The 13317-nt window shown below is 39.7% G+C and overlaps 1 long non-coding RNA gene across 1 annotated transcript in view; it reads left to right on the top strand.

Annotated features, from left to right (window-relative positions):
• Positions 1-13317, top strand: part of LOC138150591 (uncharacterized) — a 32502-nt gene that overhangs the window by 18212 nt on the left and 973 nt on the right. The window contains exon 2 of the long non-coding RNA XR_011165591.1: positions 8900-8956. This is a non-coding gene — a long non-coding RNA (uncharacterized lncRNA). The remainder of the gene's footprint in view (positions 1-8899; positions 8957-13317) is intronic.

Genomic DNA, 13317 nt, shown 5'->3' with positions numbered 1-13317 from the left:
GCATTGGTAGGGGGATATCCTCTTCTCGGAGTTCTATATAAAAATGAGATCACAGGTCTAGCCCCTAAGCTGATGTGGGGTCTAGGTTGGTAGGGATGGAAGGCTGTAGGCATTGTTGACTTATTCACCCTAGTGGCAGAATCTCTAGTTCTGAGCAGGGTCCTGGTGGTGAGTCTCTGTTAATGGTCATGGAAGGCTGAACCACTGGGGATTTTCTCACTCTTCTAGTAAGTAATAGCATCTTTCCCCCATCCTCTTCCCAGCTGGTAGAGGAGGTCTCTCCTTGATTGCAGAATGGTTGAATAAATTGGAGGAAATTAATGCAATGGAATATTGTTGTGTTGTGACAAACAGCTATGGATAATGCAGGGAAAGATTGCAACCTTGTCATCCTTGGCTCCTCTCTTGCACTCACCTCACATATCCAATCTAATGCCAAGTCTTATCATTTTCTATCTTGAGCACATCTCTCCTATATGTCCCCTCCCCGCCCCTCCCACAGCTGACGCTCGTGTGCAGGCCCCAATCATCTCAAATCTGGAATGTTGCAATAGCCTGCTGGTTGGTCTCCCTGCCACAAAGGAGACCAACTTGCCCCACTGCATTCCACCCTCTACTCAGCTGCCAGTGATCTTCCTAAACAGGTCTAACCTTCATTCAGTAAACTTCAGTGCTTCCCTATGGCTTCCAGGATCAGAGTCCTTCACAACCCAGCTGCTCCCTACCTTTCCAGTCTTCTCATATCTCACTCCTTTCCATATACTCTACTGCCCATTTACACTGATCTTAGTGTTCCTCATACATAATACTTCATCTCCCAACTCCATGTCCTTTCACTGGTAGTGTCACATGCCTGGGGAACGCCCTCTCTCCTCACTTCCATCTCAGGGCTTCCTTCAAGTCTCAGCTAAAATCTACCTTCTTCAGGAGGCCTTTCTTGGCCCCACTTAGCCACCCTGTGCCTTCTCTCTGAGAATACCTTCCATTTACACTGTGTGTATCTTGTATGAACAATGTTTTGCATGATGTCTGTCTCGCATGTTAGAATGGCAGTGCCTTGAGGGCAGGGACTGTGATTTTGTCTTTCTTGGTCCCCCCATAGCTTAGTATGGAGTTGACATGTAGCAAGTATTTAGTAAATGCTTGTTGACTGACTGGTATAAACTGATGTAGAGAAAAGAAAGTAGAACCAGGGAGATGTTATACACAGTAACTGCAATAAAGTCAATGAAAACCCCCCTAAAAGGCATCAGAACTCAGATTAAATGTGAAGTCCTGGTTCCAGAAGCCACGGGATGAAGCACACTTCTTCCTTTAGGTCAGGGGTGGGGAACAGGGCGGCCCTGTGATTGAATCCAAACTTCACAGAACAAATCCCCTCTAGGTCCTCAAGGGTGGCCCTTTGACTGAATCCAAACTTTACAGAACAAATCCCCTCTAGGTCCTCAAGGGCGGCCCTTTGACTGAATTCAAACCTCACAGAACAAATCCCCTTAATAAAAGGATCTGTTCTGTCAAACTTGGACTCAGTCAAAAGGCCGCCTCCGAGGACCTAGAAGGTCACATGTGGCCTCAAGGCTGCAGATTCCCCACCCCTTCTCTAGGTGGGCTACAGGTAGCTTGATGAATCAGCTGATTTTGTTTAATCATGATTCCTTGTCACAAAGTAGAGTTATATGAGGGGAGAGAGGAAGGCTATATTTGAAAGCAACTGAGGTATATGTAAAAACAAAACAAAACAAAACCAAAAGTAATCAATAAAACTTAAAAAAAAAAAAGAAAAAGGAGCCAGACTAAATGTAAGCATTAGGGAAAATGAAAAGGCAGAGTTTAAAAAAATCAATAAGCAAGAGGAAGCCTGGAGACCATTTACAAACACCTTATTTGAAACCCATGAAAAATACATGCTGAGGGTCAAAACCATCAGGCCCTTGGAAGAATGAAAAAAATTCGGCATGGTTAACTGTACAGGTTAAGAAGATTATTATTGCAAGACACAAAAGTCACCTTTCAAAAAACAAGAATGGATAGAATTGGAGCAGCTCAGGGAAGTTCAGTAAACAAGGCAGGCCAAATACCAGCTAGGAAATGGGTTGGCCAAAGGAGAATTTGAAAAGTAGCTTCAAAAACAGTTTTTTAAAACATTATGAATTTAAACATCAACAAAGATAAATATTTTAATATACAAATAACATAGAGTTATACACAAAATTGTGACTTGTTAATGCACAGATTTTGAAAAATTGTATTTTAAATTTAACACAATAGTAATAAAATAGCCCTGTTCATTCATGCTTTCTTCTGAACTCTCCCCTTCGTGAGCAGCTTCCCAAGGACTCTGAGGATTAAAGTACCTGTCTAGTAAATAGGAGATTTGGGTGCTCAGAGGAGTAGGAAAGAAAGGCAGCGACAAAGTAGCTACCTGCTGGACCAGCAGTCAGGAAGAATGGGCTTCAAATCCTACTTCTTACAGCTGCTGTGTCACTTCCCTTCAGTGGACCTCAGTTTCCTCTTCTGTAAAATGAGGGGGTTGGACTAGATGGTCTCTGAAGTCCCTTCCAGTTCTAGATGGAAGATTGAAGAAAGCCCCAAATAAGTTCCTTTTGAAAAAACTAAATTGCACTTTTTTTTTTCATTTAAAAAGTATTTCTTTTTTCTCTCTCCCGCCTCTCCACACCTCTGGGGTACTGGGAAGGATCCTTACATAGTCTAGCAGAACAAATTCCCACATTGGTCAAATCCAAAAATGGGTCTCTCTGCATGTGGTTATGCCCTTTCTCTCAGAAGATGGATAGCAATTCTTCATTGTTGGTCCTCTGGAATCACATTTGATCATTGTGTTGACTGGACAGCTTAAGCATTTCAGAATTGTCTTTACAATGTTCTCCTGGTTCTTCTTACTCCATCCTGCATCAGTTCACTGAAGTCTTTCAAATCCTCTCTGAAACTGTCCCCCTTTTTTTACAGAACAATAGTATTCCATTACATTCATATACTATAATTTTTAAAATATTTTTTTCAAATAATGCAAATCCTCCTTTTCTCCCTCCTTCCCTCATTGAAAAAGAGAAACAAAACCCTTATAATGAATATGCATAGTCAAGCAAGACAAATACTAGCATTGCCTATGTCCAAAAAATATGTCTCAATTTGCACCCTGAGTCCATTACATTACTTCTCTCTTAGGACATAAGTAGCATGTGTCATCTTGAGTCCTCTGAAATAGTGGCTGGTCATTGCTTTGATCAGAGTTCTTAAGTCTTTTAGAGTTATTTATCTTTATAATATTGCTATTTCATATCTACTTATTTTACTCTGTACCAGTTCATACAGGTCTTTGCAGGTTTCTCTAAAGCTGTTCCCTTCATCATTTATCTTAGTAGAACAGTACTCTATCACATTCATATACCATAATTTAGTCATTCCCCAATTGATGGGAGCTCCCTTAGTTTACTATTCTTTGCCACCATAAAAAAGTTGCTATAAATGGTTCATATGTATATATACACGTATGTGTATATTCATACACACGTCTTTTTCCTCTTTCTTTGATCTCTTTATCTCTTTAGGGCACAGACCTAATAGTTTATAGTTGTATCAAAGGGTATGTGTAATTTAGTGACTATTGGGACATAGTTCCAAACTGCTTTCCAGAATGGCTAAAACTCATAGCTCCAACAACAGTGCATTAATACATCTATTTTCTCCCATCTCTTCCAAGAATTGTCATTTCCCTTTTTTTTTTGTCAACTGTGGAGATCTGATGGATATGAAGTATAAGCTCAGAGTTGCTTTAATTTGCATTTCTCTCATTATTAGCAATTTGGAACTTTTTATGGCTATTGATAGCTTCCCTTGAGAACTTCCTGTTCATATCCTTTGATCAGTTTTCATTTGGGGAATGGCTCTTCCAACAAGGAGTACTTGAAATAATTAAAGAAAAAAGCCAGACACAGAATGGAAGTGGAGTGAGTAATCACTCCATTATGTTCAGCTTCAAAAAAGTACTTAATTAAATCTAACAAATATTTCAAGCATTGAAAAGAGAGAAGCAATGTGGTAGAGTGGATAGTGAACTAGACTTGGAGTTAGAAGATGTGGCCTCAAATCCTGCTTTGGACTCTTACCCAGTTGGCTATATGACCCTAGGCAAATTCTTTTACCTCTCTGGGCCTCATTTTCCTAGTCTATAAAATAAGTTGGAGTTGGAATTGATATCCCTTGAGGTTTCTTTTAATTCAAGATGAATGATCTATGAATATAGCATGAAAAAGAAAGCCCAGACTTGCTTTGTATGAGCACTAGGACTGTGGCAGTTTTAAGAGACCGGGCAATTCTGGAAATGGACATTCATAGCAAGATACTGTGTAGGAGTGGGGCAGGAAATCGTAGATCATAGAACCAGAGCTCGTCCACCCCCTTGATTTTATAGTTGAGGAAACAGAACCCCAGAGAAGGGAAATGATTTGCTCAAGGACTCACAGGTCCAAAGTTGTGAGTCCAAAGAACCCACAGCTTTAAAAGCAGGATTATAAGCTTATGATCACAGCACCACAGAACTAGATCTGGAAGGTTCTTTGACTTAAGGGTCACCACATGACCTCTCCCACAGATGTGTTTTGAGGACCAAAACAGTTAAAATGTGGAACTGCTATGGATTTGGAGAATTTCTTTTTCCTTTTCCTGATTGATTTTCTCCTTTCAAATTTCTCTGTCTCTCTCATCCCCCACCCCCATCCCCTTTGGCCTAGTTATGGCTCCCTCCGTGTGCCTCTCCTTAATGCTGGTGTTCTGGTTTGGTATTTTTTAAAATAAAGATCTCTGGAAGACTCGAGGACAGTTTGAACTGGGGTAACCTAGCAGCCCCACAATTTTTCATCCTAAGTTTAGAGGCAGGAAGATTTCACAACACACTAGAGATGCCAAAGTTTAAGGGAGGGGGGTGTTGCTGCAGTCAGCTCATTCATTGGTTTATTTGTGGGTGGAGGGAAAAGGAAAGAAGGGTTGGGAAGGAATGAACGGAAATTAAGCCTGTTGGCCAAGTGGGCGGGGGAACTGTGGTTCTAGCTTAGGTGATCCTGACCTCTGGTGTTCATACTTGGGAAGTGCAGCCAAGGAATCTAACAATGCTGTTGCATTAAAAAGGGTAGTACTCGGGGCGGCTAGGTGGCGCAGTGAGTAAAGCGCTGGCCCAGAATCAGGAGGACGCGAGTTCGGTTCCGGCCTTAGACACTTAGCATGTCACACCCGAAATAAACTAAGTTAAGTTGCTTAACCCCGGAAACCCAAGCAAAAGTATCCTTTTCCCCATTTCTTGCTTTCTTGATACAAATAAGCATGGTCAGAGACATAAATTACACATTATGGCGCCAAGGGGCAAATTTATACTTGGTCAAAGAGTCCTGCCTTATCCTCCTCCCCTGGCTATAACAACCTTTAACCTTGGAGGAGATGGGGGACCCAAGAGGAGAGGGCAGGAGTTAAGAGGGAGGGCCATAATGATGGGAGCTGCAGAGGTGGGGGGGGGGGAGGATTGGTAGGTCAGGTCAGAGTGAGGAAGCAAGGTCACGGTACCATGAAGAAAAGGAAGACAGAGGACAAAAAGGTGCAGAGATAGTGTGCCAGAAGACTTATTTGGGAAGATGCTGACTACCCTTGGTAGTAAAAGCCCCAGCTGCCATACCCTAGCTATGGCTCTGTTCCTGGTAAGAAGGGAGAAGTGCTATTCAAAGAATTAAATTTAAAGTAGAGAATTAACACAGCCAAGCGGCAGTGCTGCACAGTGATAAGAGCACCAGACCTAGAAGCTGAAGGCCCAAGATGAAGGGTATTTAGGCTTTCTATTTTAGCAGTTGTGTGAACTTGAGCAAGTTGTTTGAGGAGGCATTTGAAGAGGAATCATAATCTGATAGAAATAACATGTGCCCTAAAATCACAGGTTGTTGGATTTTTTTTTTTAGTGATTTTTCAGTTGTATCCAATTCTTTGTGACCCTATTTGGGGTTTTCTTGGTAAAGATAATGGGGAGGGATTTGCCATTTCCTTCTCCAGCTCATTTTACAGATGAGGAAACTGAGGCAAACAGAGTTATATGACTTGCCCAGGGTCACAGCTGGTAATTGTCTGAGGCTGAATTTGAACTCAGGAAGATGAGCCTTCCTGACTCCAGGCCCAGCAATCTAGCCACATGGGTTCAAATCCTGGTTCTGATACTATCTGTGTGATATTGGACCTTCCCTGGACCCCAGTTTCATCTCTGTAAAATGAAGTGATTGGACTGGAAGATATTCCTGTAGAATATCTGTAGACCTATGAGTCTAAATAATTTCACTTCCAAGGGTCTCAGTTTCCTCTTCTGAAAAATGAGGGAGGTTAGACTAGCTGGCTTCTAGGGTCTCTTCCATATTCCATATCTAAGAACCCATATGTGACCTTGGGCATTTTGCTTCCTTGGGTCTCCCTCTGTCAAATGAGGGTATAGGACTTGTCTGCATCTGAGTTCCCTTGTACTTTTAGCTCTATTATTTGATAACTTAGTTGCCTCGTCTGTAAAATGCATACAATAATACTTACACTAACTAATTTAACAGGGTTGCTATGAGAGTCAAATGAACTAAACTGCAAGAAAGTACTTTGCAACCATATAAATGTCAATTATTAAGCTGGGGGGGGAGGGGAGGGTGTGCTGAAGCCTTTATAAAAAAAAATATATCAAATGAGCTAACACTTCACAACCATGATTTGAAAGTTGCTTCATAATCTGCCAAGTTAGCCAGTGAAGTTAGAAGCTACCATTTAGCAGGCCTACTAAGGCAACCAAGATTGTGAAAAATAATGAAATATATTAAAAACTTCCTTTCTAGTATATCTCCAAATATATTTCTCTGGTCTAAAAAAGCCCTTTCCAGACTTCCCTGTTTGAAGATGAGTTAAATCAAGGAGAAAAGGCCCCTCTGCCTCCATCCCCCAAAGTGATAATGCCTTATATGATATATAATGATAAACCACCCTTCTCTACTAAATCCCAGGGAAGTTGACCCTTTGTGTTTTTGGAGAATGCTTGAGGGGAGTGGTCCAGGAAGGAAATAAGCAGCTGAACTACTGTTTTGGAATGTTAACCCTGAATTGTATGTTAGCATATCATCCTTTCTTTGTTCAATGCTCCTTATTCAATGTTACCTCAAATTGTTGGATGTAGAATTATGCTAAATTAATAAAGGCTGTTTCTGGCAGACTTGTGCCTAAAACTCAGAGGACATATTTTTTCCTTCAATAATATGCAATAATTGTGATCTCACTAAAAATGTTAATCTGAAGAATCATTTTAGTAAGGTCTCAAAAGTTTTGTCCTGCTTTCCCATAGGCATTACCAAAGATTTTGAACAATAATAAAGCATATCCAATTGTATTTATCATTTGAATAATGTTTTTAGTAAGATATAAAAGCTTTTGTCTTACATTTCTAGAGCTCTACCCAAATTATTGTTACTTTTCCTTTAAATGTGAGCTGTTGTCCAATGACCAGAGTTGACATACAACTAGAGGATTGAAACAGCATTGTATTATAAATAAGGATGAGATAGGAGAAAAGTGCTAAATATTTTATGAGTTTTGAGTGTTCTAACTGGTAGGTCAGGCCAATATAATAAAAGTGATAATACTACCTAAATTAATTGATTTAGAACATAAAAAAGGGCAGCTAGGTGACTCAGTGGATAGAACACTGGTCCTAGAATCAGGAGGACCTGGGTTCAAATGTGTCCTCAGATACTTACTAGCTGTGTGATCCTGGGCAAGTCTCTTAACTCTGCCTCAGTTCTTCATCTGTAAAATGTGCTAGAGGAAGAAACAACAAACTACTCCATTATCTCTGCCAAGAAAACCCCAAATGGGGTCACAGAGGACATGTGAAATGACTCAACAAATTAAACTCCTACAGGAACATTTTACAGAGCTGAAAAAAAAATTATGAGATTCATATGAAGGAATAAGGAGTCAAAGACTTCAATAAGAATCTTTGCAATAATGGAAAAAGTGGGAATAAAGGAGGGGTATCACTATCTGATTTCTTTTTTTCTTTTTGGAGGGGGGAAGGTAGGGCAATTGGGATTAAGTGACTTGCCCAAGATCACTTGGCTAGTTTTTTGTGTTAAGTGTCTGAGGCTGGATTTGAACTTGAGTACTCCTGATACCAGGGTGGGTGCTCTATTCACTGTACCACCTAGCCACCCCAAAGATTGATTCTTTTTTTTTCCTTTTTGGAGGGGGGAAGGCAGGGTAGTTGGGGTTAAGTGACCTGCCCAAGGTCACACAACTAGTAAATGTGTCAAGTGTCTGAAGCCGGATTTGAACTCAGGTCTTCCTGACTCCAGAGCTGGTGCTCTATTCACTGCCCCACCTAGCCACCCCAAATCACTACCTGATTTCAAGCTGTACCAGATTAGCAGCCTCCAAAAACCTAGACAAAACTCCTGACAACCAGATTAAAATGAAATTTGGAAACATTCAATAAAATAAACAAAGCTACAAAACAACATGATGTTAATTTGCGATTTTCTAAGTCACTACATGGCTGCAGGAATCTGTTTCTTTTTGAGTTTACATCGATTAAAAGGATTTGGAATTGGTTAAAAAAAGGGAGAGACTGATAAGTGAACAGATTTGATATAGACATAGAGAAGCAAACCAACACAGTAGCATGATGTTCCATAAAACCAAAGATCCCAGTTCCTCAGGGATGGACTCACTATTTAACAAAAACTTCTTAGAAAACTGGACAGCAGTCTGGCAAAAATCATGTTTAGACTAATACTTCACACTATATACCAAGACAAGCTCCAAATGAATATGTGACCATAATCAAATTAGAGAAGCAAGAAAGAAATTAATTATCTTCCAGATCTATGGACAGGGGAAGAGATCATGACTAAACCAGGAATGGAGAAGATGACACAAGGTAACAGATAATTTTGATTTTTATAAAACTAAAAACTTTTGTGTAAATCTAAAGTAGTAAAAATCAGAAGGGAAATAGTTAACTGGGAAAAAATCTTCATAGCAAGTTCCTCTGATAAAGGTATCATGGATGGCCAAGATATATAAGGGACTAATTCAAACTGATGAGACCAAGAATCATTCCTCAAAAGATATGGAAAAAAATCCAAATATACAATAACCATATGAAAAATGCTTACACCCCTCAGACCAGCAAAGATGACAAAAGAGGAAAATGACAATAGTGGAGGGATAACAGGAAAACAAGTATATTGGTGCATTGCTGGAGGAGTTGTGAATTGGTCCAACCATTTTGGAAAGCAATTTGGAACAATGCCTCAAAAGTTGCTAAAACATATATTCCCTTTGACACAGCTATATCATTACTAGACCTATACCCCCCCCTAAAGAAAAACAGAAGGAAGAGGAATGGGATCTGTATGTATAAAAATATTTATAGCAGGTTTTTTTTTTTTTGCTTTTTGGAGGGCAATTGGGGTTAAGTGACTTGGCCAAGGTCACATGGCTAGTTTTTGTGTTAAGTGTCTGAGGCTAGATTTGAACTCAGGTCTTCCTGACTCCAGGACCAGTCCTCTACTCACTGTACCACCTAGCCACCCCAGCAGTTTTTTTTTTAATGGTGGTCAAGGATTAGAAATTAAGAGTATATCCTCTTGGGGGAATGACAGAACAAGTTGTGATTTATGAATGTGGTAGAATGTTTTTGTACCATTAGAGATAATGAAATAGAGAGTTTCAGAAGAAATTAGGAAGACTCCAATAAACTTGGAGGGAGTGAAGTGAGCAGAACTAGGAGAACAATTTATACAACTATAACAATATTAAAGAGATAAATAACTTTGAAAAGCTTTAGAACTTATCATTGAAATGATAAATGATGACTCTTAAAGAATGAAGATGAAACACACTACTCACGTCCTGCCAGAGAAGTGATGAACTTAAAATGTAGAAAGAGGCACACATTTTTAGACATAGCCAATGTGGGAAATGATTTTGCTGAACTATGCATGTGAGTATTGAGGATTTTATTTTTCAGGGTTTTTTTTAACCCCAAAATGGGGGAAATGGGGGAAACAGTTGGGAGGGACAGATTAATAAAAGAAAAAATATTCAATGTTCCAGACTTAGACCCTCCTATATACTCTGCAAAGGTGTGTGTGTGGGGCCAGGCAGGGGAGGTATTTTTTCACATCTCCTCTTTTCTGGTAAAGCTTTGTTTTGTAATTTTCAACATTCATTTTTAATTGAGTTGTGGTAGGTGTTCTTTCCATTTACATTGCTATGATCACTGTGTATGTTGTTTTCTTGGTTCTTGTTCATTAGTTTTATCCCAGTTCATGTAAGTGTTTCCATGATTCTTTTTTTTTCTTCCAAAAGCAATTGGGTTAAGTGACTTGCCCAGGGTCACACAGCTAGCAAATGTCAAGTGCCTGAGGCTAGATTTGAACTCAGGTCCTCTGGACTCCAGGATCAGTGCTCTAACCACTGTGCCCCCCAGCTGCCCCTCCATGCTTCTTTCCATTTCTTGTTTCTTATGGCATAGATCTCCCAGATTCAGCAGTCTTCTCTTTATCCTCTATGCCCTGCTGTTTCTCTACTTCTCAGCCTCTAACACAATACAAACAATAAGCAATGGAATGTTTATCTGTTGCAATTGTGGAGAAGGGAAAAATTGTTAGTAATATGACAAACAGAAATGGATAAAATAGAACACGAAGCAGAATGAACGAAAACTAGAAATCAAAGATCAATTTTTAAAAAAAGGTACAAATACAGTTTTTATCTAAACTATTATTCACTTTTTGCTGTGACATTTTCTGGAGGCAATTTTTTCAAGACCTCTGACTTCTCAGTATGAAAAACTGTTTTAAAGTTTAAAGTCAATGAGATATTTACAGTTGCAGATTTCCTATGCTTTGAAAAAGGGTCATTCCTTTTAAATGGGTCTCATTTGGCAGACCTGCAGCTTTTCAGCCCCACTGCATGAAGCACAGATTGAAATCAGTGACCTCACCCTGTAATGCTACCCATAGGGTGGGTAACAATGACAAGCCAAGTCAAGTTCAGTGAATGGCCTATTGTCATCTGTACCCAACAAAGATTTTTCCAGCCCAGCTAAGATTTCTATAACAAATTTATAGTTTCCAAGGTGCTTTTCTCCCAAAAGTCTCCTGATGGAGGAAGTGAAAGTTTTACAGAGGAGAAAACCGAGGCTCAGAGAGGTGACATAACTAATGCCAGTGCAGCACTTGTGCCCCTGTGCCATGCCCTTTTCTCCCTCCTCTGGCTCCTCCTCCCTCCCTCCCCTGCTCTTATGTAGGAAGCTTGCCAAAGTAGAAACCATATGTGTCACTAATGAATTAGCATTATTATTATAGCCTATATTATTTCTGGATCTATTCCAGGCTTATATTTCTAAGCATAGTGGGTGGAGCACTGGTCTTGGAGTCAGGAAAACCTGGGTTTGGATTTTGTCTCTGACATTAGCTGTGGGCCCTGGGCAAGTCCTTTAAATCCCTCTGGGCTTCCCTTTGCCCATTTGTAAAATGAAGGGTTACATTTCTCAAGTCTTTGGCTCCATCTAGTGCCCTGGTCCTTACTTCCCATCTTAGTTCCCAACTGTGTAACACATTACACAGTTAAGGACTCCAGAATTCAAAACAGTTTATGGCTGTGGAGTGGGATTTTGCAGCTGAATCATATTGGGAAAGGGACAAAGAACGAACATCGAAAGATTAGGTGTAAGTACAATAATATCAGGAGTAAATAAGATAAGATGTTCAATGAACTGGTGCTCTAACTAACTGTACTGGAACTAAGCTAGGAGGGCCATTAGACTTCATTTAGTTTTAGGCCCATATTTGACAGATATCAGAGGAGGTGAAAACCACTCCATCCCATATTAGCTTGATACCTTCACTAGATGAGAAGAGATATCAATCAATCATAAGCTGTAAGACTAAGTGAGAAAAGTCTCTGAAAGCCATTTGGTGAAATGTATTAAATTCAGATGAGACCTGTAGTTCTCAAGAGAAGAAATCTATGTTATCAACAACCACATGGAAAAATGCTCCAAACCACTAACAGAAAAATGTTAATGAAAGGACCACTATGGTTTCACCTCATATCAGAGCGACAAAGTTAAGAAAAAAGAAGATGACAACTGTTGGAGAGGCTGAGGGGAACACAGACACATTAATGCACCACTGGTGGAGCTATGATTTGATCCAGCCTGGGGGTGGGGAACCTTCGACCTCAAGCTCACACGTGGCCCTCTAGGTCCTCAAATGCAGCCCTCTAACTAAATCCAAACTTCACAGAACTAATCTCCTAAAGGCCGTACCCAAGGACCTAAAAACCACATGTGGCCTCAAGGTCCCAGGTTCCCCACCCTTGCTCAAGTCAATCTGGAAAGCAATTTGGAACTATGCCTCAAGAGTTACTAAATTGTGCCTACCCTTTGACCCAGAAATTCACTATGCCAATATCCCAAAGAGAATAAAGGAAAAGGGAAAGGAACCATATTATGATCATGGAAGTTTTTTTATAGTTCCAAAGATCTGGAAACTAAGGAAGTGCTCATCAATTGGAGAATAGCTGAACGAATTATGATATTTGAATAGAAAGGAATGCTATTTTACTAATATGTATTGGCTAATTTGATAGAAGGCAAAAATAACAAATATTGGAGGGGCTGCGAAAAAATTGGGACACTAATACATGGTTGGAAGAGTTGTGAACTAATCTAACCATTTTGGAGAGCAATCTGGAATTATGCCCAAAGATACATAAAATTGTGTATACCCTTTGATCCAACAATACCACTATTAGACCTGTTTCCTAAGGTGATGGGGGGGAGGGAAGGAAAAGAACCTGAATATACTAAAATATTTATAACAGTTCTTTTGTGATGGCAAAAAGAACTGGAAATTGAGGGGATACCCATCCATTAGAGAATGGCTGAATAAGTTGTAGTATGTAATTGAGATGGAGTATTACTGTGCTATAAGAAATGATGAGCAGGTTGATTTTAGAAAAACATGGAAAGATTTGTATGAAATAATGAAGAGTGAAATGAGCAGAACCAAAAGAACATTGTACACAGTAACAATAATATTATCTGAAGAGTAACTATGAATGACTAAGCTATTATGAGTCATATGAATATTCAAATCAACTACAAAGGACCTATGAAGGAAGATGCTATCCACTTCCAGAGAAAAAACTGATATATGGAAGTATGGATTCTATGATTTCTCTCTCTCTCTCTCTCTCTCTCTCTCTCTCTCTCTCTCTCTCTCT

The sequence above is a fragment of the Petaurus breviceps genome, unplaced genomic scaffold (assembly GCF_028583685.1).
Source record: "Petaurus breviceps papuanus isolate PSGF00001 unplaced genomic scaffold, PetGlider_PUasm1.0 90881, whole genome shotgun sequence".
NCBI lineage: Eukaryota > Metazoa > Chordata > Mammalia > Diprotodontia > Petauridae > Petaurus > Petaurus breviceps.
The sequence above is the reverse complement of the archived record's forward strand: the minus strand, read 5'-3'. Positions and strand labels throughout refer to the sequence as shown.